At 44.9% G+C, this 27,041-nt stretch overlaps 1 protein-coding gene across 1 annotated transcript in view; it reads left to right on the top strand.

Moving 5' to 3' along the window:
• Positions 1-3,274: 3,274 nt before the first annotated feature.
• The window catches only part of PLXNB1 (plexin B1), a 174,640-nt gene continuing 150,873 nt past the window's right edge, over positions 3,275-27,041 (top strand). The window contains exon 1 of the mRNA XM_087954506.1: positions 3,275-3,858. The gene's annotated coding sequence lies outside the window, so the exon portion shown is untranslated. The remainder of the gene's footprint in view (positions 3,859-27,041) is intronic.

The raw sequence follows: 27,041 nt of genomic DNA, 5'->3' as shown, positions 1-27,041 counted from the left end.
TCTTATATGAGGAAGTACAGATAGTCCTCGGCTTACAACAGTTCATATAGTGACCGTCAAAATTACATCAGTGAAAAAAGTGACTTATGACCATTTTTCACACTTACAACCATTGTAGCATCTCCGTGATATACATTGGCTCACATTTATGACAGTTACAGTGTCCAGAAGTCATGTAATTGCCTTTTGTGACCTTCTGAAAAGCAAAGTCAATGGGCAAACCAGATTCACCTAACAGCCATGTTATTAATTTTACTACTGCAGTGATTCACTTAACAAAAGTCGTAAAATAGGGTAAAACTCACATAACAAATTTCTCACTTAATAACATAAATTTTGCACTTAATTGTGGTTGTAAGTTGAGGACGATCTATAGCTGATGGGCCTATGGCTGTCACTGGCTAAAAGGATTCTCTACTTCTGGTTATATCAGCATAATTCAGTTGTTATATTGTATGTTCTCCAAGCACCAAAATCCAACACTCCAACTTCCCTCCCACTATAATACTGGCACTTTTCTCATCCCTTGCCCTTATTAAATTTTACACTGGCAACATCCCACATTACCCTCACATAAAAAATTCCAAATATTGGAAGCATGTTTGAAGCATCTTTAAAAGAGAAATATGTATACAGGGGGAAAAAGTATATTCTACAGACTGACTTCACGTTTCACCAAACCAAAATGTCGGTTTAGTAGTTTTGTGGCTTAATTGTTGCACAAATCAAGCTTATTATTGCTTATTTATTTAGCCGTTATTAGCAAAATTATGACTTAGAATGCTTTATGAATCAGGCCCGAGCCTCTGATCCAAAAGTGAAGAAAGATCAGACTGACAGGAGAAAAGTGCAGAAATAGGAGTTACCTCATGAGTCAAGTATTTTTGAAGCCAAACATTTCAGAATTATATTTTAGTTAAGAACTAAGGCTTAGAGATAAGACATTGTTATTTTAAACATTAAGCTACTTAATGGGTATAGCAGGAGTGTAAATGCATGCTTGAACACTTACTGAGGGAAGGTGTCTCTTGTATTGTACACAGCTCCAGCTTTCAGCATAACAAGTCTGCTTCTCATAACTGATACAGCCATGGAGGCTTTGATTGTAGCACATTTGCCTGTTTATGCCATGAAAGGGGCTCAGAAACAATGCAATCAGCCTATCATGTCTGGTTTAGTTTTAGCTCAGAGCTGCTCTTCACATTTATAAACTCTGGGTGGATGTTAACATTCAAACAACTGTAGAAGGCAACCAGAGCAATGCCATTAAAAAAATATTTTAAAGAAGACTTCTAATCCCAGAAACTGACCCAGATTGGATCCTGCAGCATTATCCTGGGACATGTATATTTGCCTTCATTCGTAATGCCATTAAAATATTTATTTCTTTTCCAATTCTATTAGGCTCTGGGCAGCTTAACAAGAAGGTTAGATAGACAATATAAAAATAAAAGTAGAAAGTGCCAAGAACTAAAGGGCAACACTATGGTTGAACAAGGTTTTAATTAGTTTGTGAAATGCAAACAAGATTTGGGCTATCTGTACTACAAAAAGTGAGAGACCTGGGAAGGCCTGTACTTAGTTCACATCCTATGGACCTGAAAAGGAAAACCCTACACAGGCCCACTCTAAAAAATTAGCCTGAAAGGTCCAAAACTACCCACGATGGAGGAAAGGTTGGTGAAGATGATGGAACTTGCAGAGATCGGCTTAATTAATTTCTTTAATTAGAGAAAAGATGGTATAGATAATCCTCGACTGGCAACCATTCAAAGTTACAAAGGCACTGAAAAAGTCACTTATGACCAATCCTTACACTTACAACTACTGCAGTTCAGAATTTGGGCAGTTGGCAACTGATGTGTATTTATGATGGCTGAAGCATCCAGGATCATTTGATCATCACTGGAGGTTTTTAAGAAGAGAGTGGACAGTCACTTGTCTGAAATAGTACAGGATCTCCTGCTTCAGCAGGAGGCTGGACTAGAAGACCTCCAATGTCCCTTCCAACTTTAAATTGATTCTGATCATTTGTGATTTTCCCAGATGGCTTTTGGTAAGCAAAGTCAATGAGGGAAGCTGGATTCACTTAACAACTGTGGCAAAAATGGCCATAAAATTTGGTACCATTCAATGAACAACCACCTTGCTTAGCACAAGAAATCCTGGTCCTAATTTTAGTCGTAAGTTGAGGAGTACCTGTAGCTATACATTTATGGTTGACTGGGAACCTCCTATAGACTTTTTGCATGAAAGAGAAAAAAATGCACATAGCTTGTGGTTTGATAATTAGAAAAATGGGTAACAGAAAAAAATGAGATTTTTTATAATCAAAGAATAATAAATTTGTAATCGTACTGGTAGTCTGTGACTTACAACGGTTTCACTTAGTGACCATGGGCTGGAGAGCTTCTCTTTGTCATCCAGCCTGCTGAATCCTCTACCCCCTTGGGGCTTCCAGAAGATCTTCTAAAATGTCATTTAAAAAAAACAGAAGCAGCAAGCATTCTTTATTAGTTTCATTTATACCCGGCCTTTTCTCCCTAAGCTAAAAGCCCCATTTGTGTATGGCCTATGTATCCGGGTCACTTTTATCATAGTAACTTTGGAGAGTGTTTATTTTATTTTATTTGGTTTGGTTTGTCAGTTGCTTACAAGATAATAGGTATAAGTAAAAACATAATAGTAAACATAATAAGTTAAAAAAAAGGTATAAGTAAAAACATAGTTATGAATACAGACTCATAGTTATGAGTGTGGAATCAGCTATGTGTAAACCTGCAGCTTCTTTTGAACCCAGGACTCGGGAGTACCAGGGCAAGGAACTCCCCTCCACACGCACCTTTTTTAAAACTTTTTTTTTAAAAAATCCCTGGGACAAACGGTGCTTATTCTGGAGCTTCTTCATCCACGGAGCACGCGGCAAGAAGCCCTGCATTTCTTGAGGCGGGAAGAAGGAAAAAGTCCTGCCTCGTGTTGCAGAGTTGCGGCTCCCGGATTCCGGCCTGCCAGCTTCGCAGTGAGAGAAAGCCGACTTCTCCCGGCTGGTTGTGAACGGGGCGCGGGGCCGGCACCCTCTTCCTTTACCTGTAAACAAGCCCGGAGCCGCGGGCTGTTGCTGCTGCTGGCGGGCGGCCGAGCGAGAGAGAGGACGGGCGGGCAGCTTGGCGCGCTGCGAATTTCCCTGCAGGGCCCGCGCGATTCAGGCTGGAGGCGGCTTGCCCGCGCTTCCCGCAGGGTTCTCCGGCCGGCGCTCCTCACCCCGGATGCCTCTGCGGAGGAGGGGCGCCGCCGGGAAGAAGCGGCGAGGCCGGGCTTGGCTTTTGTCAGCCGGCGTCGCCCCGCTCTCTCTCTCTCTCTCTCTGTGTGGCTTTTGCAGTAGCCGCTCACTCGCAGCAGGGGCTCTCGCGCCTCGCCTTGTTGTTTGCTTTTAGCGGCGGGCCGGTCGCCGAAGTACTTTCCAAGCGCCCGGCAGCGTCGCTCGCCTCCCAGGAAACCTCAGGGGATTGACGGACTGGGGCGCACGCACGGAGCTGGCGGCGCGCTTGGATCGGTGCCTCTCTCCGCGCAAGCCTCTCTCTCCGGAGCAGCCGCGGGGAGGAGGTGGACTTGCGGGGAGTTGGAAGGGAAAGGGGTGGGGAGGGGGGCGGGCGGCTTGTTTACACCGCGCGTTGGAATTCCCCGCGGCGGAGAGAAAGGTGACGGGGGTCCTTCCCGGCGGCCGCGGCTGGTGCATCGGCGGAGGCTCGGAGATCGCCGCTCGCTCGACCCCACCTCCCCATCCCCGATTGTCCTGGAGTGAGACGCCTGGGTTCCCACCCCGCCCCCAGGGCAAGTTGTTCGGAGATGGCATTTGGGGTGAGTTTGCTCCCTTACTTCTCCTTTCCCCCCCACTCCTTGTTTCTTGGATCTCTCTCTTTTGTTTCATGCTCCTTCTGCCTGCTCGGGAGGCTTCGGCGGGTGGAAGAAAATAAAAAGGCGAACGGGAGGAGAGAGAGAGAGAGAGAGAGAGAAAAAGAAAAGAAAAGAAGGAAAGAAAGAAAGAAAAGAAAGGAAGGAAAGAAAGGAAGGAAGGAAAGAAAGGAAAGGAAAGGAAGGAAGGAAGGAAAGGAAGGAAGGAAAGAAAGAAAGAAGGAAGGAAAGAAAGGAAGGAAGGAAAGAAAGAAAGGAAGGAACGAAAGGAAGGAAGGAAAGAAAGGAAAGAAAGAAAGAAAAAAAGAAAGAAAGGAAGGAAGGAAAGGAAGAAAGAAAGGAAAGAAGGAAAGAAAGGAAGGAAAGAAAGAAAAGAAAGAAAGAAAGAAAGAAAGGAAGGAAGGAAGGAAAGAAGGAAAGAAAGAAAGGAAAAAAAGAAAGCAACCAGAAGATTTCAACATTGTGTGACCCGCCTGGGAGGAGGATATAGAGACACCCCCCCGTTTCCTCTCGATCTCCTTTCCTCGTCCCCCAAGTTTTTCTTTTCTCCCATTCATTCTCTCTCTCTCGCTTTCTCTCTCTCTTCCTCCCCCTTCCTGAGAGCGAGGCGGCGCTGGTTTGAATGGGAGTTTTCTTGGCTCTGGCAGGGGCAGCGGCTTTGGGCCCGGCTCCCCAGAACTTATTTGGGGGGAGGAAGCGTCGCCCTGAACCCCGCGCTGCTTTGCCGATAGCCGCGTCGCCCCCGGCAGACCGAGTTGGGGTGCGTGTGTGCGTGGGGTATCCGCTGCCTCTCGGAGAGGTGTGTTTAACCGGAGGTGCCTCCGGCTCGTTGAGAATGACCCCTTTATTCCCGCTTGCTTGCGAAGCCTCTGCCCGCTTGCCTCTCCTCCCTCCCCTCGCTCCCATCTCCGTTCCTTTTCAGCCTTGCCAAGAGAAAGGGGTTAGCCCCTCCTCACTCACCCACCCACCCACTCACGCCCAGCTAACCAGCTTCGAGGCTGGAAATCTTTTGCTTTTGCCTTCTCCCCCTCCCTGGGGAAGAGGAGGAGGAAGGGGCGAGGAGAGCCACCCTGAAGCAGCAGAGACCCTTCCCCTCCGAGGGCTGGACTCGGTCCCACCCCCCAGCCTTCTTTGTTCGGTGGAGGTACTTGCCTGCCTGTCCCCCAGGGAGCGTTTCGCTTCTTCTTGGTGGAAACCTGAGATGGCTTTTTCCAAGAAGGTGGCAAAGTGGAGCTCTGGGCTTTCGGGGGTTGGGATCCTTTCCCTGAACCTGCTGTACAAAGCAGGGGTGTGTGTGGGGGTGTCTGTGGGCTTTTTGGTTCTCCCTTCTGAATTTGGAGGCACCTTCAGGAAGAGAGAAGGCAGGAGTGGTGGAGCTGGGAGCAAGAATCTGTGTGGGGTAGCTCCCCTCTGGCTGTGTTTTTAATGTCCTTCTGGGTATATTAAACACGATCTTTCTTTATGACTGAGAAAACCTGCGTGAGGGGTGGGGTTCCTGGCTGGCAAGGATATTCTCAGAGGTTCCATAAAAAGGCAGCGGGAAAATCAATTTTTGGTCTTCCCATCTTTTCATTTTGGGTTGCTATCTCCGTCTGCGGTGGACTGAGAGTATTCCAAAGTTGGAGAACTGATGGGAAAATGTTAAATGAACAAATCACCATATGGGACAAGACTTAATAATGAATTTATGTAGCATAATTGGTCACTTACCCTTCTTGTATGCACTTCATAATCTGGAAGAGAGATTGTGGATTCTGTTTTCTCTCTCTCTGTCTCTCTCTCTCTGTCTGTCTGTCTGTCCCTCCCTCCCTCCTCTCTCTTGAAAGTTACTGTGTTCTAATCCATCCAAAATCATGTCTCTATCTCTCTCTGTGTGTGTTAGTTGTTCATTTAAAAGAAGATTGCATTGTCACACTTTTTAACAGGCGGCTCTGTAGATGGAGCATGTCAGATTTGCCAGTCAAAACATACTGTGCAGATATTCAGCGTTTTTCCTTATTTTTATTTATTTTTTTACTTTTTGTGGAGAGAAAAAAATAAGATACGGTGGCACAACTTTAGGGATTGAAATTATTGTTTGGATACCCCATAAAATTTGTTAAACAACGCATAAATCTGGTCTGCAGGCACATCCGTAGTGCTGGTGAGAACTTTTCTGCATCGATTTACAGCTTCAGGAGAATTAAATTTGTAGAGAACTTGAACTTTCTGATTAGACATCTCCCACCGCATCCTTTGCAATTTACAATTTAGAGATTTTAAAATGTATTGACAGGCACGGGCGTTGGTGCAGCCTAAGAGAAGGATGGTTTGCATCTTCTCCTTGCTGCGGTTAGAAGATGCCAAAGGTATAATAAAAACTAGATTTCCCCTCTTCATTTTTTTTTCTGAATCTACTTGGGCCACAGCTAAGGTAGTGTAATGAACTGGGATGAAAGTTATTATTTAAAACATGCTACATTACATAATGTAGGAGAGCTGTGTTAATCTTGGCAGTCCAAAATCAGCAATCTGACAAGCACCAGAAATTAAAGCATTCCTTTCCACTTGGAAAAAAAATATTTTCAATATTATTTTTTTTTTAAGGAATTGAGAAGGTGAATGAGAATATAAAGGGCGAGGAAGGGGCACCTATCTTTTCATGCCATGGTAAAACATGTTCAGCTGGGGTGTAACACTGGCCAGAACCAGAAAACACACTCCCACGGAATTGCCAATTAAAGGCCAGGCCGACAGTAAATCCTTATGCTGGAGAAATGCAGACTTAAAAATTAAAAAACACCTCTTGTCTCTAGCAATAGAAATGTCTACTTATAATTGGGTATCACTTTGGGTAAATGATTTTGCTCTGGCAGATCTGGAAAATGGAACTCCTTTTTGGGAAGCAGGCACGGTATGTGGATTGTTGGGCTTTTCCCCATAGCGGTGTTAGATACACGCTTGAGCAGGACCAGGCTGTGCGGATAGTTGTGAAGGGCAGCCGCTGTCATCACCTTGGGTTGCCTGTGGAGCAACAAATGTAACACAGTGTGGTGTGACACTTTGCCAGCAGATGTCACCCCATGTGTTGGAGAGAAAAGGTTTTAATTCTTTGAAGGTTTTAGAAATAGGGAGGGGCTCTCTTTTTTCAGCACAGGATGGTCTCTGCAGCAAGGACTTTGTTCGACCCTGTTTTTAAAGGCTACCTTATTTTTGTCATCTGTTGAAGGTCTTCTATCTAGGCATCTGTGTCTCAAGCCACTTACTGCATTTCCAGTCAGACTGACAACACTGCTAGGTCAAAAGTCCAAAAATAATGGGACACGGCCATGGGACATTCTGGTGAAGTGCATTCCTATAAGTGCAGGACATCTGGCAAGTCAATTGCTGACTATGGACTCTTTGATTTACTAGGGTCAAAGGGGTGGTGCAGAAATTTGGTTTAATTAATGCAGCAGAGGCTAAAGCAGTAGCATATGCCTCTGGTTAAGAGGAAAAGCCTTTCCTATATCTACCCAATTACAAGCACAGGATCTAACTTTTTTCCCCCAAGTCAATCTTGATTCCTGGTACCTACCTGAACAAGTGTCAGGATTCCGATACAACCAGGGGGTGGGGGAAAACCAGGGTCAAGGGTGACAATGAATGATGTGTCTCAGAGTCGGCTACACCCAGGCAGTGCCAGACAGTTTAACTCACAATAAATCCTTTTTAAGTTTTGGAAGTTTGGCTCGAGACTCATGATTTAAATGGGGTAACTGCTGGAATCCTGACAACTGACAGCAGGGAGAGAGAGAGAGGGAGAGAGCTTAAAGCGAGCTTAAAGCGGAATTAGAATTCACAGTCTTGCTTCTAGCCTGATGTCTTAATCACTATACCAAGTTCCTATATCATGCTAATCTATGGTTTCTTGGCTAGGCCACAATGATGCCTTGACTTTAGCTGTTTCATGTAGTAGACCTGGTTTTCTTAACCAAAGTTTACTGACGTTCCTACAGTTGGCTGGGCCTGCATGCTAAGTTGCAAACTGTTGTGCATAAATTGTGGTAGTGGATTCCTATTACTTGCCAGACAAAACAAACAAATGATTGTGGGTTAGTGCAGACTTTTAACCCAGCAAGTGACTGTCTCAAAGGCACCTCACAGATTTCATGGTAATAACCTGATGGCACATAATCAATCAACCAATCAATCAATCAATTGTCTTAAGTCCAATGCTCTTTTTAAAAAAAACTTTGGCTTCTGTTTCCTGTGGACAGCACCAAAGTCTTGGCAGAGCAGAACGATGCCTGCAGATACAGACTCTCTGCCAGCCAAGGATTCAGAGCCATCTGATTTCCAATAAAACTTGAGAGCTAACAGCCTCTTCATTTTTTCTATAGTCTGGGAAAAAAACTGAGTCAATTAATTCCTGTAAGCCATCTATAGTCTGGCTAGTTTCAAGCGGTTAGATAAATTTTGCATATAAATATAAATATTCTGGCTCCTGCCACTCGCACTGCCTGCTTCAGGCAACACAGGGGCTACTTTCATACTTAACCTAGTTATACCATTTTCTGGGCTTCAAGTTCAACATTATATTAAATCATGACTTAAGCCAACAGGTGGCTTGCATACATACAACAGCTAGTCAAAATTACTTCTAGCCAAGTTTAGCAAATGCAGATGGTAAGCCTTCACCCAATCTGGCTAACTATGTTATATGAACATAGCCATTAAGCTTAAATAGTTGTTTCTAATAGGGCTTATTGTATTGTATGAATCCAGCCCTTATAATGGGTCAAAGATGCTTTGTGCCTTAGGATATTGTTTGTTGTGCAACTCAGACAGTTGTGTTTAATTCAACGAACAATGGTTAACTTGATGACAGTCAGTGCAATTTGCAGATCCTAGCACCCAGCGAAATCTTCCCTGGCATTCACCTAGCCTGATCTGCAGAAAGGTAGAATGGGACAAGCATCCTTTTCCTCCATTTGGAACTCTCCTGCTTGGCTTCCCTCCTCCCACCCTATTGTTCAAATTTAGTCTAAACCCCCGCCCGCCGCCTTTGTTTCTTGAGAAACAAAGTGGGAGCAACTGGACAGTACCTTTTGATTGGTACTGCTAGGAGCTTTTGGCCTAAAGAACATCCACTCTCCCATTCCTGATTGCAGCTTAGCTGAACAGATTAAACATTCACCAGTCCTCCTGTGCCACCTCTCCTGCCTCAGTTATAGTTTTATAAAATCTCATTTAGGAAGCGGCTTTGTCAAAGATCTCCCTCCCCTTTTTCTCCTGGCATACTGTTAATCTCCTAGGAGAATGTGCCAACTCAGAAATCTTTCCAGACTTCCTTATTCTAATTCTGGACTGCTTCCCAACTTTCTCTGTTTTCTTCATTCTGGAGCAGAGTGGGCAAATTCTGCTTGCCACACATTTGGTTTTTTTTTCCTTTTGGTCTTCTGAAGACCACGGGAGAGAATGGGTTTACAGCGATGTTACTAAAGGAGGCAGGGTTAAGTTTTTCAGACTCATTTTCATTTTGGGGATGTCCAGAGGAACAATGAGGTGCATCAAGCTGGGTGAAAAATGTTACTCTTGTTTCAGACATATATCCTTTCCAGCAAAGCTAAATGCATAAGTATCCATCAGTTCACCTTTTGTGTTTAGGTAGTTTGGATAGTGTTAGAAATGGGATGGGGGATATATTAACTCCACAAGACGCTCTTTGCTCCTCTCAGGTGTAGAGAAAATTAGTAATAAAGTGATCCAAGAAAGCCTTGCAGAGAAAGATCAGTTGGAATGATGGATAAAAGATTTCAGAAATTCATCTTCCAATCTTACGCATTTTGGGATATAGAGGATTTCAATTTCCAGAATTTCTAGGAGCTGACTTGAAATTCATCACATCTGAGGTCCTGGTTAAGACAGTTGGTTACAGGCTGAGGGGAAATAGGAATTAGAAAAGAAAGTGACGGAACAAGTCAACACCTTTTGTGTTATCCTTCTGAAGTAATGAAATATGTTTGCTGAATCTGAAATAACACTGTAATCTTAGGAATGAATCCAGCTTCAGTTCTTGCAGTTTTCTTTTGAAAGACCTCTGCCAGTGGACAAGGAGGGGCCTTTGCATGAATGCTTAGGGAGTTGCTAAAAATGCACAACCTTAGGCCAAATTACAGGTGCAGTGGTCACTATGCAGGGCAGAATCCTTCACTCAGTTTTTCTTTCCCATAAAAAAGGAGTCAGTTCACATATACTGAACCAAGCTTTATTTAATCATAGTTTAGTGAGTAAATCACCATTGTGTAGATTCTTTTTAATAAACCTTAGTCATGTCACATAACCAAATTAGCTGGGTTCCAATGCAGGTAGTCCTTGACTTACAACCATTCAGTTAATCAACATTTTAAGTTAACGATAATGCTGGAAAAAATGCCTTAAGACTAATCCTCACACTTATGCAACTAATATCCTCCTGCAACTATAAAAAGAAATTTTCTAACAGCTTGAACAATTAATCAGTGGAAGACCTTACCTTCAGTAGTTTTGGATGCTGCATCACTGGATACTTTTAAGAAGAGACTGGACAGACATCTGGAACAGTATAGGGCCGTGATGGTGAACCTATGGCACGTGTGCCACAGGTGGCATGCAGAGCCATTTGTGGCGGCACGCGAGCTGCAGGCAAACTTACCTCACTGCGCATGCACGTACCTCACAGCTGATTTTCGGCCAGTTTGAGGCCTTTTTTGACCTCCCAGAGGCTTCAGGAAGGCTTCTGCAGGCTTTTCAGAATGAAAACTAGGCCCATTTCATCACTTCCTGTTTTTCCGGAAATACCAGAAGGGACAAAACGGGTCTAGTTTTCGGTCTGGAAAGCCTGCAGAAACCTGCAGAAGCCTTCCTGAAGCCTCTGGGAGTCTGAAAAGGACCGCAAACGGGCTGAAAGTCAGCTGTGAGGTTCAGTGCAGGTAAGGGGGCAGCGGGGTGGGATGGGGTGGTGATTGTGCATGCATGCATTGGGGGCGTGCCTTCTGGGTGCTGGTATGCAAGTGTGAACATGCAAGCGCGCATACAGTTTTTGGCACAGGAGCCCAAAAAGGTTAGCCACCACTGGTATAGGGTCTCCTGAACAGTGGTTGGACTAGAAGACCTCCAAGGTCCCTTCCAACTCTGTTATTCTGCAATCAATTATTGAATGCATGCATGCATTGAATGCATGAATGAATAAATGAATAATCACTTTTGTGGCCCCTATAACAAAAGCAGTATATTTTGTGAAAAAACTCAACCACACAACATCAGTTCATAACTGATTCCAGCAGCTTGAGATGTTTTGAGCTCAGCTCCGGTCATTTCAGAACATGCACCAATGTTCAGGGAGATTAGCAGTTGCGGAGGTTGTTAAAACCCCTGTAAGAATGCTTGCTTCCAGTAGGAAATTGGTGCCTCCGAGGCCTGCAAAGGGAAGCCATGAATGATAGATAATTCCAGGGAGTGCTTTGAGGGCACTGAGATGGTTGTTTTGCTTAAGCAAAGCATGTTTCAACTTGGCCAGAATCTGGATGAGAGAAGAGCCTTGAGGTATGCAAATCCGAGCTCTTTGAAGTGCCAGTTTGGAAGGAAAAGTGGGATGTGACTAAATGGATAAAAAATAATGTCACTGAATAATAATTCAGCTCGAGGAGTCAAGCATAAATTGGAAGCCTGGAACTAAGCACTTAGGCACAAAATGCAGTTCCGTGGGGATTCCTGGAAGTCTGTAGCCCCAGCACATCTCAAGGGCCCTCATTTGAGGATGAAATCCGTCATTTCATAGGCTGCCTAACAATGAGGTCATGTTTGAGCCATCTGTTGGTTCATGAGCAGGAGTACTGCAATATATTGCATTCACATCTCTCTTTCCATATCAGGATTTCAGGAGGATGTGGATTTCCGACCCTACTGTAAATATGCTACTTGGAGCTAGTGAGGGGGGGGGGGGCTGATTGGGGGGGCGCCGTCGAGATCGCCTGGCCTGGCCTTCCGAGGATATGGCCTGACTTTGTGCTGTCGCCTGGCCTGGCCTTCCCAGGATATGGCCTGACTTTGTGCTGTAACATTGCGTGGTGTGATTGCTTTTTGACTCAGCAAGCTTGTTGTTGTGCATGATGAAAATAGGGCGTGGTTCAGCATAGTGGTTCTCAACCTGTGGTCCACGGACCTTTGGGGGCCATGATGTCATCACAGGGGGGGTCTGTGAAAACTTGAAGAAATGTTATGATTTAAATCTTGAATTAAGTCTTGGAGGTCCATGGCCATGGTCGGTGGTCAGAAAAGGTATTTAAAGAGGGTCCATGATGAAGAAAAAGTTGAGAACCACTGGTTTAGCATGACTGGAAAGCCTGCCCATGGTAGCTTCTTCAAGAAGCCATGGTTAAATCAATGAGGGATTAAGGTGATGTATGAATCCAGTCATTGAGCTAAGGCACCAAGTTGGGTTCATGTAGTAAAAGCTGGATAGTTGGTTGTGACTTTCAGGTATCTATCCAGCCACTATAATTTCAAAAGTTTGTTTAGGACTCAGAGCAAGAGGCGAATCCTACCAATGAGTCTTCTATTTTTGATTCCTCTGGTTTAACTGTGAGGACAGAGTTCAGAGGTTTTTCCTTCTGTTTTAAATTAACTAGAATATAGGTTTCTCTGAATCCCACAAGCTGTTGCCTTCCTCTAATCTTTTGCTGTTCAACTGCTTGGGGAATTCTTTGTTGTAGTCCCAACACATTTCGAGGCCCCAGGCTGGGAGAGCTGATGTTCATTGTAGTTTGTTTGAAACAAGACCACACCAAACCATGTTTTGTGGAGTTGATTTACTTCAACCATCCCTAGTTAAGGCAAATCCCATGATTTGAGGTTTGGACATAATACTTCATGTATTCATTATGATTTGCAAGTCATGGCTTAAGGTAACATATGCTGGGCAACAGCCATTGAAGCTTAATCAAAATTGTGGTTAAACTAATTCTAATCTAGAACAAAGGATGAATTCATCCTGAGTTATGGATAGCTGTGGTACATATGGTTTATTCACGGGTATTTGCAAGGGAATGCGAGTATCATAATGTCACAAATGCATAATTGGCATATTTGCATCAGATGCTGGGATACAAGCCTGTTAGGGCGGATTTTCACTGTGCATTTGTTATTTCTGCATCATAGTTGTCTACCTGGGGACATCTATATGATAGCTAGATGATTGTTCTATGACAGCTAAAAAAAAACACCTCTGCTGTACGAAGTAGGTTAAACAACCTCCTGGTTGATTTCAACTCTTGGTGACTTCATAAACATGTCCAGCTATTTTTCCTGAAAAATGATAGGGAAATGGTTGGTTTTGCCTTCTTCCATTTTTTTCCTCCTCAACTTTCCAATCTTTAATCTGCACCTCTGGGATTTCCTGATAAAATTCAATGCAAATAGCCAGGTCTGACCTTGATTAAATTCTTGGAGATCTGCCAAGATAGACTGGCTGTTGTCACCTGAGGATAAAATAAAAAAAGAATATAAGCATACTGTATTTTCAATTTTAAAAAAATGCCCTTCATTGTACCAGGGTACCTGCATTTGACTTTATTGCCAACCTGTTCTTTATTGCCCTACACTGCATGGTAGGCTCTAAGGAGAGAAGTACAATTTACAACAGTAAACTTACGACCGTTTTTCACACTTTTGACCGTTGCAGCATCCCTATGGTCACATGATCAAAATTCAGATAGTTGGCAACTGACTTACATTTATGACGGTTGCAGTGTCCTGGGAATCACATGGTCATCTTTTGTGACCTTCTGACAAGCAAAGTTAATGGGTAAACGAGATTCACTTAACAAACATGTAACTGACTTAACAACCACTTTGATTCACTTAACAACTGTGGTAAGAAAGGTCGTAAAATGGGGCAAAACTCACTTAACAAATGTCTCACTCAGCAACATAAATTTTGGGCTCAATTGTGTTCCTAAGTTAGGAACTATCTGTAAACATCTTCCTCATTCATTCGTTAACTGTGAGTTGGGCTGTCAGTGAGGCCTGCTCGGTGTGGAGGTAGTCCTTATCTTACGACTGTAGGTCACCACATGACTGGATCCAATTCTATGACATTTTTATGTGACAGTTATTAAGGGAATACCACGGTCATTAAATAAACCCTGCAGTTCCTAAGCAAATCCATTTTACCCAATGGGCCATTTTTTTTTTTTTGCCAGAAACCAGAAGGAGGCTCTTTCAACAAAAAAACTTGAAAAATCACTGTCACATGATCACGGGATGCTGCAAATCGTTGTAAAAGTAAGCCAGTTGCCAAGCGCCCGGAAGGTGACCATGTGACTCTGTCTGTGTGTGTGTGTGTGTGTGTGTGTGCGGGTGCGTGTGTCGTAATTCCAAAATGGGGTCATAAATATCTTTGAAGGGGGTGCATTGTAACTTCAAATGGTTGCTAAACGACCAGTCATAAGTAGAGAACTATCTGTTTTGGAGGGGGGGGATGAGACAGAATTTGAAACAGCAAATTATCAATCTTGATACACCCAGCAAAAATGGAATTACGATTTGTGATTGTTTCAAAAACCAGTTTCCTTGCTGCGTATCATCTGTGCTTGTCTTTCAGAGGCTCCCATGAGTATTCTTTTTAAAGACTTCCTTTTCTTTCTCTTTCCTCCCTAATTTCCTTCCTTCCTTCCCTCCTTCCCTCCCAGATTTTGCTTTGCTTTATTTTTAACTTGCAGTTTTGTGCCTAGCCCTCGCTCTGTGCCTAGAACTGAGTGCTCTCAGTATTGTATATACAATAATAACAATTTCGACTTGGGACAGCGATTCCCTCCTTGGCTTGCCTGTTATCCTTCTTGCATGCTTCCTAAATTGCTTGGGGTGTGTGTGTGTGTGTGTGTGTGTAGGGGGTGAGGAGGTGTTTTTAGAACGTTTAAAAATAGCTCCATTGTCTTCGTTAGCTTGCTTTTTTAGACATAGTCCTTCTTTGGTAGTGATCTTTTCACCAGAAAACAGAAAGAAGAGTTATCCTTTAAAGGTTGTTTTTTTTTTAAATTTATTTTTGCCTTGGCCATTAGACTTTAAAAAAACAAAAACATTCTTGCCACAGATCTTGGGGAATGGAAACTTCCTGCCGAAGGAAGAACAGATGGGAAAAGCATTGTGGGAGCGAGAGGGGCCCATGCCACCCATGGTTGCGGTGGGATAGGACCTGGAAGGCTACGGTGGGAGAAAGAAACTGCTATTACATGGTGATCCGGCTTCTTTGGGAGCTCTGCCTCCTACCTTCCTCAACATTTTACATAAACATGGCGCAACCCTACTATTAGAGGGAGGCTTGTTCTGAATTGCCTTGGCAAGTTTCTGGATAATATGCAGACGGCTGCTAGAAGCAACCTCCAGCTTCCTGCTCTTCGATCCGTGGAGGGGAGGAGGTTTACCCCTTCTCTGAGCTCTGCAGTTGGAACCCAAGCTTTCTTCTCCTCCTTCTCTTGCCGGAAGAAGGGGGTCCGAGCTTGTGTGTGTGGGGTGTGTGTGCGTGTGTGTGTGGGGGGGTAGGGGGTGTTGGATTTAAGCACAGCTGGCTTTGGTGGGAGTTTGGCTTTTGTGCTCCCTGGACTTCTCTCTCTTTCTGCCCTGGGTGCCAGGGAGTGACAGCTCACAGGCAAGCTGCCAAGCCCTGAATTGAAGAATGTGTGAGGCCTTCAGCTCTCTCTCTCTCTCATGCTTTATCAGAGGGTACAAAGAATAGCCTCGACTCAAAAGCTGCGGCAGTGCAGGTCAAGAGAAGGAGGAAGAGGAATGTTAGCGTTAACCCCTTGCAGTTCTGGCCGGCGGCTCCCAAGGGAGGCAGGGTTGAGGTTTAACGGGATCAACACAGTCGGAAAGGACCTTGGAGGCCTTTTCGTCCAACCCCCTCCTCAAGCAAGAGACCCTACAAACTCAAGGCCCGTGGGCTGGATATCAGGCCCACAGGGTGCTTAGATCCGGCCTGCGGGGGGCTGCCCTGAAAACAGCAAAGGAACGCCCGCAGTGCCTCTGCCACTGAAAACGGAGCCCGGGAGTGCCATGAACAGTTCCCCTGGGCTCCATTTTTGGCTGTGACGGCCTCCTGCAGCTCTCTGCCACCGAAAACGGAGCTCGGGAGTGCCATGAACAGTTCCCTGGGCTCCATTTTTGGCTGTGACGGCCTCCTGCAGCTCTCTGCCACCGCGGAGCTCGGGAGTGCCATGAACAGTTCCCTTGGGCTCCATTTTTGGCTGTGACGGCCTCCTGCAGCTCTTCGCACAAAACGGAGCCCGGGAGTGCCATGAACAGTTCCCCTGGGCTCCATTTTTGGCTGTGACGGCCTCCTGCAGCTCTCTGCCACAAACGGAGCCCGGAGTGCCATGAACAGTTCTGGGCTCCATTTTTGACTGTGACGGCCTCCTGCAGCTCTCTGCCAAAAACGGGCCCGGGAGTGCCATGAACAGTTCCCCAGGCTCCATTTTTGGCTGCGACGGCCTCCTGCAGCTCTCTGCCACCGAAACGGAGCTCGGAGTGCCATGAACAGTTCCTTGGGCTCCATTTTTGACTGTGACGGCCTCCTGCAGCTCTCTACAGCGGAGCCCGGGAGTGCCATGAACAGTTCCCTGGGCTCCATTTTTGACTGTGACGGCCTCCTGCAGCTCTCTGCCACCGAAACGGAGCCCGGGAGTGCCATGAACAGTTCCCTGGGCTCCATTTTTGACTGTGACGGCCTCCTGCAGCTCTTCTGCACCAAAACGGAGCTCGGAGTGCCAGAACAGTTCCCCGGCTCCATTTTTGGCTGTGACAGCCTCCTGCAGCTCTCTGCCACGAAACGGAGCTCGGGAGTGCCATGAACAGTTCCCCGGCTCCATTTTTGGCTGTGACGGCCTCCTGCAGCTCTCTGCCACTGAAAACGGAGCTCGGGAGTGCCATGAACAGTTCCCCGGGCTCCATTTTTGGCTGTGACGGCCTCCTGCAGCTCTCTGCCACTGAAAACGGAGCTCGGGAGTGCCATGAACAGTTCCCCGGCTCCATTTTTGGCTGTGGCGCCTCCTGCAGCTCTCTGACAAACGGAGCTCGGAGTGCCATGAACAGTTCCCCGGCTCCATTTTTGGCTGTGACGGCCTCCTGCAGCTCTTGCCAAAAACGGAGCTCGGGAGTGCCATGAACAGTTCCCGGCTCCATTTTTGGCTGTGACGGCCTCCTGCAGCTTCTGCCACGAAACGGAGCTCGGAGTGCCAGAACAGTTCCCCGGCTCCATTTTGGCTGTGACGGCCTCCTGCAGCTCTCGCCACCAAACGGAGCTCGGGAGTGCCATGAACAGTTCCCCGGCTCCATTTTTGGCTGTGGCGGCCTCCTGCAGCTCTCTGCCACCGAAACGGAGCTCGGGAGTGCCATGAACAGTTCCCCGGGCTCCATTTTTGGCTGTGACGGCCTCCTGCAGCTCTCTGCCACCGAAAACGGAGCTCGGGAGTGCCATGAACAGTTCCCGGCTCCATTTTTGGCTGTGACGGCCTCCTGCAGCTCTCTGCCAGTGAAAACGGAGCTCGGGAGGGCCGCACGCTCTGTTTTTGCCGGCAGAGGGCTGCAGGAGGATTCCCCCAGCCCCGCCTGGGCTACCACAGGTTCCTCTGACATGAGTGACGTCGAGCTGGCCACCCCTACCCTGGCCATACCTACCTGCCCCGCCCCCCCCAGGTCAAACACAACCCTGATGCGGCCCTCAATGAAAATCGAGTTTGACACCCCTGCCCTACACCATTCCAGGCAAGCGTCTGTCCAGTCTCTTCTTCAAAGCCTCCAGTGATGGAGCCCAGACAACCTCTGGTGGCATCCTTAGGTTGTTGGGGTGAGTGCAGCTGATGGAGGAATTCTGGGGTTGAAGTCCACACATCTTAAAAGGTGCTGACGCTCAGAAAGAACTGGTGTATAGATAGTCCTCCACTTAAAAGTGGTTGCTTCGCGACCATTCAAAGTTATGATGCCGCTTTCCCCCCCTCCCAAAAAAAAACACCAGGTACTTACAACCTGGTTCCAAAGTTCCAATGGTGGGAGGGGAAATCCCCCGTGGTCACATGACTGCACATCAGAGACCTGGCAAGTCACCTGGATTTACGGCATTTTTGTTGAAAACCAGCATTTATTTCCAGTTTTGGACAAAAATGTTCCAGAGTGAATAATGAGTTTGCTTTATGACTGTGGTATTTGCTTAACTGCTGCAAAAAAAAAAAAAAAAGCAGCAAAAACATATCCCATCATGTGATCACCTGCTTTATAACCATCATGACTTATGACCCTAATGGGGCAGGCTCCATTATGGCTGTAAGTAAATGACTACCTATAAAAGAGCAACTGCACTTCCAGACTATGCTGAACTGGCTTTTGGGGTGGGGTGGGGTGTGTGCACGTCATAGTGTGCTGTCTGAACCTGGCCCATTCCACCGTATTGTGGTGTGTTGTGAGAACTCAACCACCAAGTTAAACAAATTGTGCGAGTGCAGCCAATGGGTTTCCACAGGGAGGAAGGTCTATCTCTAGGCTGGCCTTCTGGCAGGGGACAAAATTAACATGACCTGCTATGAACATACCCAGTTATTTCAGCCTGGAAAAGAACTTCTCTGCCTTCCACAGCAAAGGGCTCATGTGTTCGGCCTTTTTCTTCCTTTGCCTTTTGCCGATGAGGCGCTTTGTTTTTCCTTGAGAGGTGCGGTTAGCAAATCTCTCTTCCTTTCTTCCAAGATGTTTCTAAGTTTCAAGACGTGCCTTTTTTAAACTAGATTCTTATTATAGGTAATTAGGCAGAAAACATGCGGTTCTTGGGCATGAGTGTGTATTCATTTCATCGGCACAATATAGTAATTCTGGGAAGGAGGCTCCATCTTTAGATTTGCGCCCTGAAAGAGATCACGTATAAGACTTAGCCGCTTCGCTTCTTCCCGTAGAACAAAATACAGGTAACCCTCCACTTACGACCCCAGTTGAGCCCCAAAATTATGTTGCTGTAGTGAGAAATTCATTAAATAAGTTTTGCCCCATTTTACGACTTTTCTCATCCCATTTTATAGACGAATCGCTGCAGCTGTTGATTAATCACTGCAATATGGTTGCTAAGTGAATCTGGCTTCTCCCTTGACTTGGCTTGTCAGAAGGTTGCAAAAAGGGGGGCCACATGACCCTGGGACATTGCAACCATCATCAATATGAACCTATAGCAGGGGTCTTCAAACCTGACAGCTTTAAGACTTGTGGACTACAACTCCCAGAATTCCTCCTCCAGTCATGTTAGCTCAGGAATTCTGGGAGTTGAAGTCCACAAGTCTTAAACTTGCCTCTTTTGAAGACCCTTTCTGTAGGAGATGAACAGGCTGAGCCCGAGGGAAGGGTCAAACGCACCATCAGTCATGAGTCCCTGTGCTCCCACAAGAGATCTAAAAGTCCAGCCCACCTTGAATTACTTTCTTAACTGCAGCTAATTTCCTTTTGGCTATTAGTAGTTCAGATTCTTGTAGAGAACTCAAGTTTGCAATAAATCTTTACTTAACTTGCCTGAATCTCCTGGTTTCCCCCGCACTTTGACAGAACCAGTTGCCAAGCACCTGAATTTTGACCATGTGACCATGGGGATGCTGCAGTGATCATAAGAGTGAAAAGTGGTCTTATGTTCCTTTTTTCAGTGCCATTGTAATTTCGAATGTTCACTAAATGAACTGTTGTAAGCTGAGGACTACCTGTATTGGCATTTCAAGGGTTGTCAGGGGCCTTGGTACTCTCTGAACTTGGTGATTAGCTTGCAGGTGTTTGATTACCCGAGCAGGTAACATCAACAATGCTAATGATTGTGGGGTTTGCTCCCTGCTTAGATACTGTACAGTATATTACTGTATGTATACTATATACTATTGTATCTTATATAGTATATTCAGAATATACTGTCCATGAGGATGGGGTTTACTCCCTTTTAAGATACAACACAGATAGTTCTCGAGTTACAACAGTTCATTTAGTGAGTTTGAAGTTACGACAGCACTGAAAAAAATGACTTACGGCCTTTTTACATAGTTTCGATCATAGCATCATCCCTGTTGTCATGTGATCAAAATTCAGGCACTTGGCAACTGACTCATATTTATGATGGTTGCAGTATCCTGGGGTCATGTGATCACTTTTTGCACCTTCTGACGAGCAAAATCAATGGGGAAGCTAGAGTCATTTAACAACTGTATTACTAACTTAACAACTGCAGTGATTCACTTAACAACTATAGTAAGAAATTGAGGACTACTTGTAATATAAACTATCTTTCTTCCCCCCAACCTCCCTCCCAAAACAATTAGGACTCCTAATACTTCATACAGCAGCATCCCATAACTGGAAATTAGGTCTTCCAAGTCTAGGTGGACTAGCATAACAGATTAGAACAGGGTTGGGTAGCTTATGTTTTAGCTTCTGGTATGTAAATTCAGCCATCCCATTAAGTTCTAAAATGATTTACTTCTCCAGCTCAGGCATAGAATGTGCACAACGAACACAGCAATTATATGTGAGCCTGGTTTAACACAGGTTTAGGGATTAGGGCATTGTGCAAATGCAGTCTGTGATTCTGGGAAATGTGAGGCAGTCTCAGATGTATAAATGAAGATTATTGTCCAACCTAAGGGAAAAAAAAACTACCTTTCATTCCAAATGGCAAAAGAGGTCTAACGCTGAAGCCTCTTCCTTAATTTAACCCAGTCGTTTCAGCATCTTGAGTATTCCAAGGAGAGCAAACATAATATTTATTTATGCCTTAATAACACTGGTTTTAATAGTGTGTTCCCGCCCCAGCAACTCAAGGGAGGAAAAATAAAACATAAAGGAGTGATAGGCTGTGAAAAGACCAGATACCAGATGCCGATGTGGGAGATGAAACCAACCACAGAATGACAGAGGAGAAAACAGGAACTCCCGAATGTTGCTCAGCGGGATTGATTATGGTGGAGCAAAATCACCATTTACATAGCTCTGCAATCAAAGAGGTCAAACGAGAAGAAAGAAAGAGTCTCATCATGAATCTAAATAGGGGAATGATGCATGTTGGCCCAAACAAAACATAAGCAGACCAACTCTTGAGACTTGATTGGTCAGGAAAGAAAGGTTGGTGCTGAGATGGATTGAGGGTGAAAAAACGAACCCAGTGTGCAGCTGCAGTGAAAAAAAATACATATCCTGCTGGAAATCGTTAGAGAAAGAATCCCCAAAATAGCAATCTCCCAAAGCAGAGATGTCAGACTCAAGGCCCGTAGGCTGGATGCGGCCAAGGGTACTTAGATCTGGGGGGGGCACCCTGGAAACAGTGAAGGACTGGCTCCCGGTGCCTCAGCCAGCGAAAATAGGCTCCCGAGCTCTGTTTTCGGCTGCAGGAGGCTGTCACAGCTGAAAACAGAGCTTGGGAGCCCGTTTTTGCTGGCAGAGTGTTCAGGGCACCACAGGCGTCCCAGGCACGAGTGACATCAAGCTGGCCACACCCACCCGGGTCCCGAGGTCAAATGCAACCCTGATGTGGCCCTCAATGAAATCGAGTTTGACACCCTCGTCCTAAAGGTTTTTATGAGAGTCAGTTTGGTATAATGGTTAAGGCATTAGGCTAGAAACCAGGAGACTGTGAGTTCTAGCTAGTCCTGCCCTAGGCACAAAGCCACCTGGGTGACCTTGGGCCGGTCACTTTCTCACAGCCCTAGGAAGGAAGCAATGGAAAGCCATTTCTGAAAAAAAAACCTTGCCAAGAAAACTGCAGAGGCTTGTTTAGGCAGTCTCCAGGAAGACATGATTGAATGGAAGAAAAAAATATATGCTTTAATGTAGTGGTTTCTCTTGAATGTAGCATTTAAGAAGGAAGAGGGGAAGCAAAGAAGGAAGGAAAGGGAGGGAGGAAGGAAGGCCATCCCTTTTCAAACAGGATATGGCAATGTTGAAGCGACTCAAAAGAACATCCAGAATAATCAAGAGGCTGAAGGACCTCTTCTCTTAGGAAAGATGATTTCTTAAGGGAAGAGATAAGCATTGGGACAGGGTAGAATTGTATAAAATGATGCAATCGGTGAAGAAGAATGTGAAAAGAACTTTTTTTTTTTTCCTATTCCAAAATTAGAATCTGGGGTTATCAACGAAGAAGTTGGATGGGAATTCCAGATCAGGTAAAATACTGTGTGCACAGCTCATAGCTAAATTTGGATACATGCTGTTTAAAATATAATGACGTGCAGCTTTAAAAAGATAAATCAGACAATCATGGAGGATATAAAGCTGTAGATTAAATTTAAGATGAGAGGGAAGCCTCGCGTGATTAGTGGGTCAGGACCTCAAGGAGAAAGATGCTCTTGCGATGACCTTGGTGCTCTCTGAGCTTGCTTGTTTTCTTGCAGACATTTCATTACCCAACTAGGTAATGTCGTCAGTGCTAGGGTATGGGTTGGCTCCTTGTTTATATGCAGTAGCTTGCCCTGCCATTATTGGTGAGGGCGCAGTTTTCTCCGTGCTAGTTCCTTAATTGGGCTATTGTTTTCTGCTTGTTTATTTGTTTGATGTTAGATGCTCTTACCCTCCAAATCTCTTCCTTTTAGTAAAATGTGTTAGACTGATTAGGCGCTAGCACAGTCCTGATTACCGGTAAGAGCAAATTCATGGTGAAACCAAAGCCATGAGGAAAGAAGCTTTCTCTTGTGTGAAGGCTTCAAAAAGAAGCTAGACAACTTTTTGGCTTGGGCTCAGTTTTGCATTCCTGCCACTGAGAAAATGGGATGTCCTGTAAGAGCCTACCCTCTTCAGTTGGGAAGGAAGGAAGGAAGGGAGAAAAGGTGGAGAAGGAAGAAAGAAGGAAGGTGGAAGGGAGGAAAAAGGGAGGAAGGAAGGAAAGGAAGGAAAAAAGAAAATATGGAGAAAGGGTGGATGGCAGGAGGAAGGGAGGAGGGGAGAAGAGATGGAGAAGGAAGAAAGAAAGAAGGGGGAGGAGAGAAGGGAAGGAAGGAGGGAAGGAGCAAGGGAAAGATCTAGAGAAAGGATGAATAGTGGGAGGAAGGGAGGAGGGGAGAAGAGATGGAGAAGGAAGAGAGAAAGGGAAGAAGAAGGGAGGGAGGGAGGAATGGAGAACAGATGGAGAAAGAAGAAAGGGAAGGAAGGGAGGAGGGAGGGGAGAAGAGATGAGAAGGACAGAGGGAGGGAAGAGGGAAAAAGGGAGGAAGGAAAGGAAGGACATGGAGAAAGGGATGGCAGGAGGAAGGGAGGGAGGAGGGGAGAAGAGATGGAGAAGGAAGAGTGGAAGCAAAGAAGGAAGGAAAGGGAGGGAGGAAGGAAGGAGGGAAGTAGATGCTGGTCTGCTGTGCCTCATTGTCCTTTACATGGATTCTTTTCCCCCTCCATGTAAGTTACGTTTATTCACTGGGAAAATAATTCAAAACAAACAAACAAAACAAACATTCAGAACAGAATATTTTTACTCTGAACTAGCATAGCTCCTTATCCTCTTTTTGCTGAAGTAAAATACTAACTTTTCTTACTGGAACAAAAAGAGCAACAGCAAACATACTAGTTATGACCTTCCATCCATTTCAAGGGATCTCGTGCCAAATTACAGTCCTGGAGATCCAGACCAATTTGCCTGCTTGGTTTTTTTTTTTTTTAAATTTGTCCTAACGTTTGAATGCAAAAATGGTAGTTTATATCAGATTGACAAGAATGAGGGAGACCCACCTGCTGGCGGTGCATCTCATTTTTCGTCTCTGGCTTGCTTGCTCTTTGGCATAAAGTGCTCAACTCGTGTACAGGTAGCATCCTCGACATACAACATTTCATTTCGTGACTGTTCGAAGTTACAACGGCACTGACAGAAGGGACTTACGACCGTTTTCCCACCTGTATGACCATTATAGTATCCCCATGGTCACGTGATCAAAATTCAGATGCTTGGCAACCCACTCATATTTATGACAATTGCTGCACCTTGGGGTCAGGGGATCCCCTTTAACGACCTTCTGACAAGTCAATGGGAAAACCAGGTTCACTTAACAGCTTAAGAACCGCAGTGATTCCCTTAACAACCGTGGCCAGAAAGGTTGTAAAAGGGGGACAAAACTCACTTCACAAATGTCTCGCTTAGCAACAGAAATTTTGGGCTCAATTGTGGTCGTAAGTCGAGGGCTGCCTGTATTTTAAAGAAACAGATTAATAGTTAACATAAAATGTGGCTGCTGGCAATGGCCTGTCCCTGCTGCAAGTGGTAGTAACAGAGTTGGAAGGGACCTTGGAGGTCATCTAGCCCAACCCCCCCTGCCCAGGCAGGAGACCCTGCACCATTTCTAACGAATGGCAGTCCAATCTCTTCTTGAAAGTCTCAAGTGATGGCGCTCCCACAACTTCTGAGGACAAGCTGTTCCATTGGTTGATTGTTCTTACTGTCAGAAAGTTTCTCCTTATTTCCAAGTTAAATCTCTCCTTGTTCAGTTTCCATCCATTCATTATTCCTTGCCTGGCCTTCGGGTGCTTTGGGAAATAGCTTGATCCCCTTCCTCTCTGTGGCAGCCCCTCAAATATTGGAAGACCGCTATCATGTCTCCCCTGGTCCTTCTCTTCACTAGACTAGCCAAGCCCAGTTCCTGCAACCGTTCTTCATATGTTTTAGTCAGCAGTGGATTAAGGCTCACTGGTGTCCTAAGCACTGACAAATCTTGGTGCCCCCCTCCTTGTACAAACCACATTTATGTAGCTGAGGCTACATAAATGTTTTTGTGGTGCTTCATTTGGGCCTGGTGCATGCTTAGTCTGCTTAATGGTTAATACACCACTGGTTTTAGTCTCCATTCCCCTAATCATCCTGGTTCCTCTCCTCTGCACTCTTTCGGTAAATACATTCCTTTTTTGTGTGTGATCAGAATCGACTGCCCATTCCTTACATCGAATTACTTGAATTTTAGGTGCGTTAATGTCTGGGTGCATTGATTTCTCTGGTTGTCCTGTTTCATGGCTTCCTGTTTGGTTTAAAGAGATGGCCAGGAGCAATTGAGAAAACAATTCTTTCTACAAAAACCCTAAATTGCCTAAGAGGTAGAAAACAATCCTCTTCAGCTTTGCTTACCGAAGTGGGAGAAATCGGAGCTAATGGACACTAGATCGGGCTTGTTTGCCAAGGTTGGTTTGCATCATTGTTCATTCAGCTGCCTGTTTTGCAGTGAGGTGTTGTGTGAAAAGGGCTCTTTGTCTGGTACAGAATCCGGAGAGGCGGCTTCCTACCCAGCGACAGAGAACAAGCTGGCTGCCAGGGTGTGAAATGCCCGCCTGGGCCTATTGGAACTCAGCTTCCTTCTCAGTGGGAAGTAACTTGTCCGCCTTGTCAGTTGGGAAAGGATCTGCTCTTGGCATTCGGGCTAATTGCTCATATCACAGATGGCTTTCAGGGTCCATCTGCTGCCTGCCAGAGAAGCCGCACTGTAAAAGTAGTGATGGTTTGCTAGCAGGAGCTGCAAGGCAGTGACCTCGTTGGCATCAAAACGGAAGAGAAATTTCACTAAAGGAATCTTCTCTGGTTTTTGTTTTGTTTTGTTTTGTTTTCGTGCAGGAGAAAGGGAGAGGGAGGTAGCCAGTTTAATTCAAGGCAAGGCAATTAAATTTTGCAGCGTTTGCACCTTAGGGATGATGATCGAACGAAGCATTCAGGCCTTCTTCTACTGAGAATGAAGCTTCTCCACATATGGATATATGGATGTGGGTGGTGGAGGAGAATTGCTAGAAACTATTGTTTTTTTAAAATAAATTTATTTATTCAACATTTTAACATTTAAAAACAAATTTCCGCACTTTACAACGTTACCGTAGCAGTGTTTACACTGGAAATATCTTCTATTAACGTGTTATACATCTCTGTATTTGATTCTTCGTCGTTCTAGGCATTTTATACATACATACATTTTTATTTCCATTTATTTACAGGAAAACCTTATTGTTTTATGGTTTTGCAGTATTACATAGATCATTTGGCACCTTGGCGCCTTATTGTTATCCATTCGTACCAAACATCCCATATTTTATAATATTATTTTTTATCCTTCAATAACTTTGTTAATCTATCCATCTCTGCGCACTGATATATCTTATTAATAATTGTGACTTCTGGGGGAGTTGTAGCCTGCTTCCAATTTTGGGCGAAAGAAATTCTGGCCGCCGTTATGATATGGAGCATCAAATATTGGTATTTTCTGTACATGTTGGGCTCTAACGTTCCTAATAAAAAGATTTCTGGTTTAAATTTCACTCTCTGTTTCGTAATTTCTTCTAACCGCAATTTGATTTTTTTTTGCCAGTGTCTCCGTGCTAGAAATTTTTAACGGATTTTTTTTTCCCAGCCAAATTACAAGTCCCAAAATTCTTCAGGAAAAGCAATTCCGAAACATGATTTGGAAATTATATAATCCCTTTGTTCTAAAAGTTCAATTTAATGGTCAACATTTGTATTTTATAATTGTTCTTAATTTCAAGATAGCTGTAGTATGCAGCACAGATAGTCCTCAGAATTACACCCCTTTGGTGTAGGGATACTTTGAAGTTTCAGTTGCTGAAAGAGGTGACTTAACTCACACTCACAACTCCTGCAGCATCCTCATGGCCATGTGATCAACATTTGGGTGCTTGGCAACTGGCATGTAACTATCATGGTTGTAGCGTCCCAGGATCCACATGGTCGCCCTTTGCAATATTCCCAGCCAGTTTCCAGTAAAGCCAAGTCAGGGGAGGAAGCAGGATTCACAATCACATATTTCACTTAATGACTATGGAGACTCTCAGTCAGTCATCCAGGTCACCTTTGTCTCAAAGGTGCTTTTTTCAAGTGGCAACTGGACTTTCTCTTTTTTTCTTTGAAGACATTTTGCTTCTCATCAAGAAGCTTCTTCAGATGAGAAGAGCTGAAGAAGCCTCTGGGATGAGAAGCGAAACGTCTTCAAAGGAAAACCAGAAAGTCCAGTTGCCTCTGGAAAAAAAAGCACCTTTGGGATGTTTCACTTAACTGCAATGATTCACTTAACAGCCATGGCAAAAAGGTTGTAAAATCAGGCGTGACTCACTTAACAACTGCCTTGCTTAGCAATGGAAATTCTGATTCCAATTATGGTTGT

The sequence above is a fragment of the Notechis scutatus genome, chromosome 2 (genome assembly GCF_049901735.1).
Source record: "Notechis scutatus isolate UNSWTSFEM ecotype Mainland chromosome 2, rNotScu1.2, whole genome shotgun sequence".
In the NCBI taxonomy this organism is placed as follows: Eukaryota; Metazoa; Chordata; class Lepidosauria; order Squamata; family Elapidae; genus Notechis; species Notechis scutatus.
The sequence above is the reverse complement of the archived record's forward strand: the minus strand, read 5'-3'. Positions and strand labels throughout refer to the sequence as shown.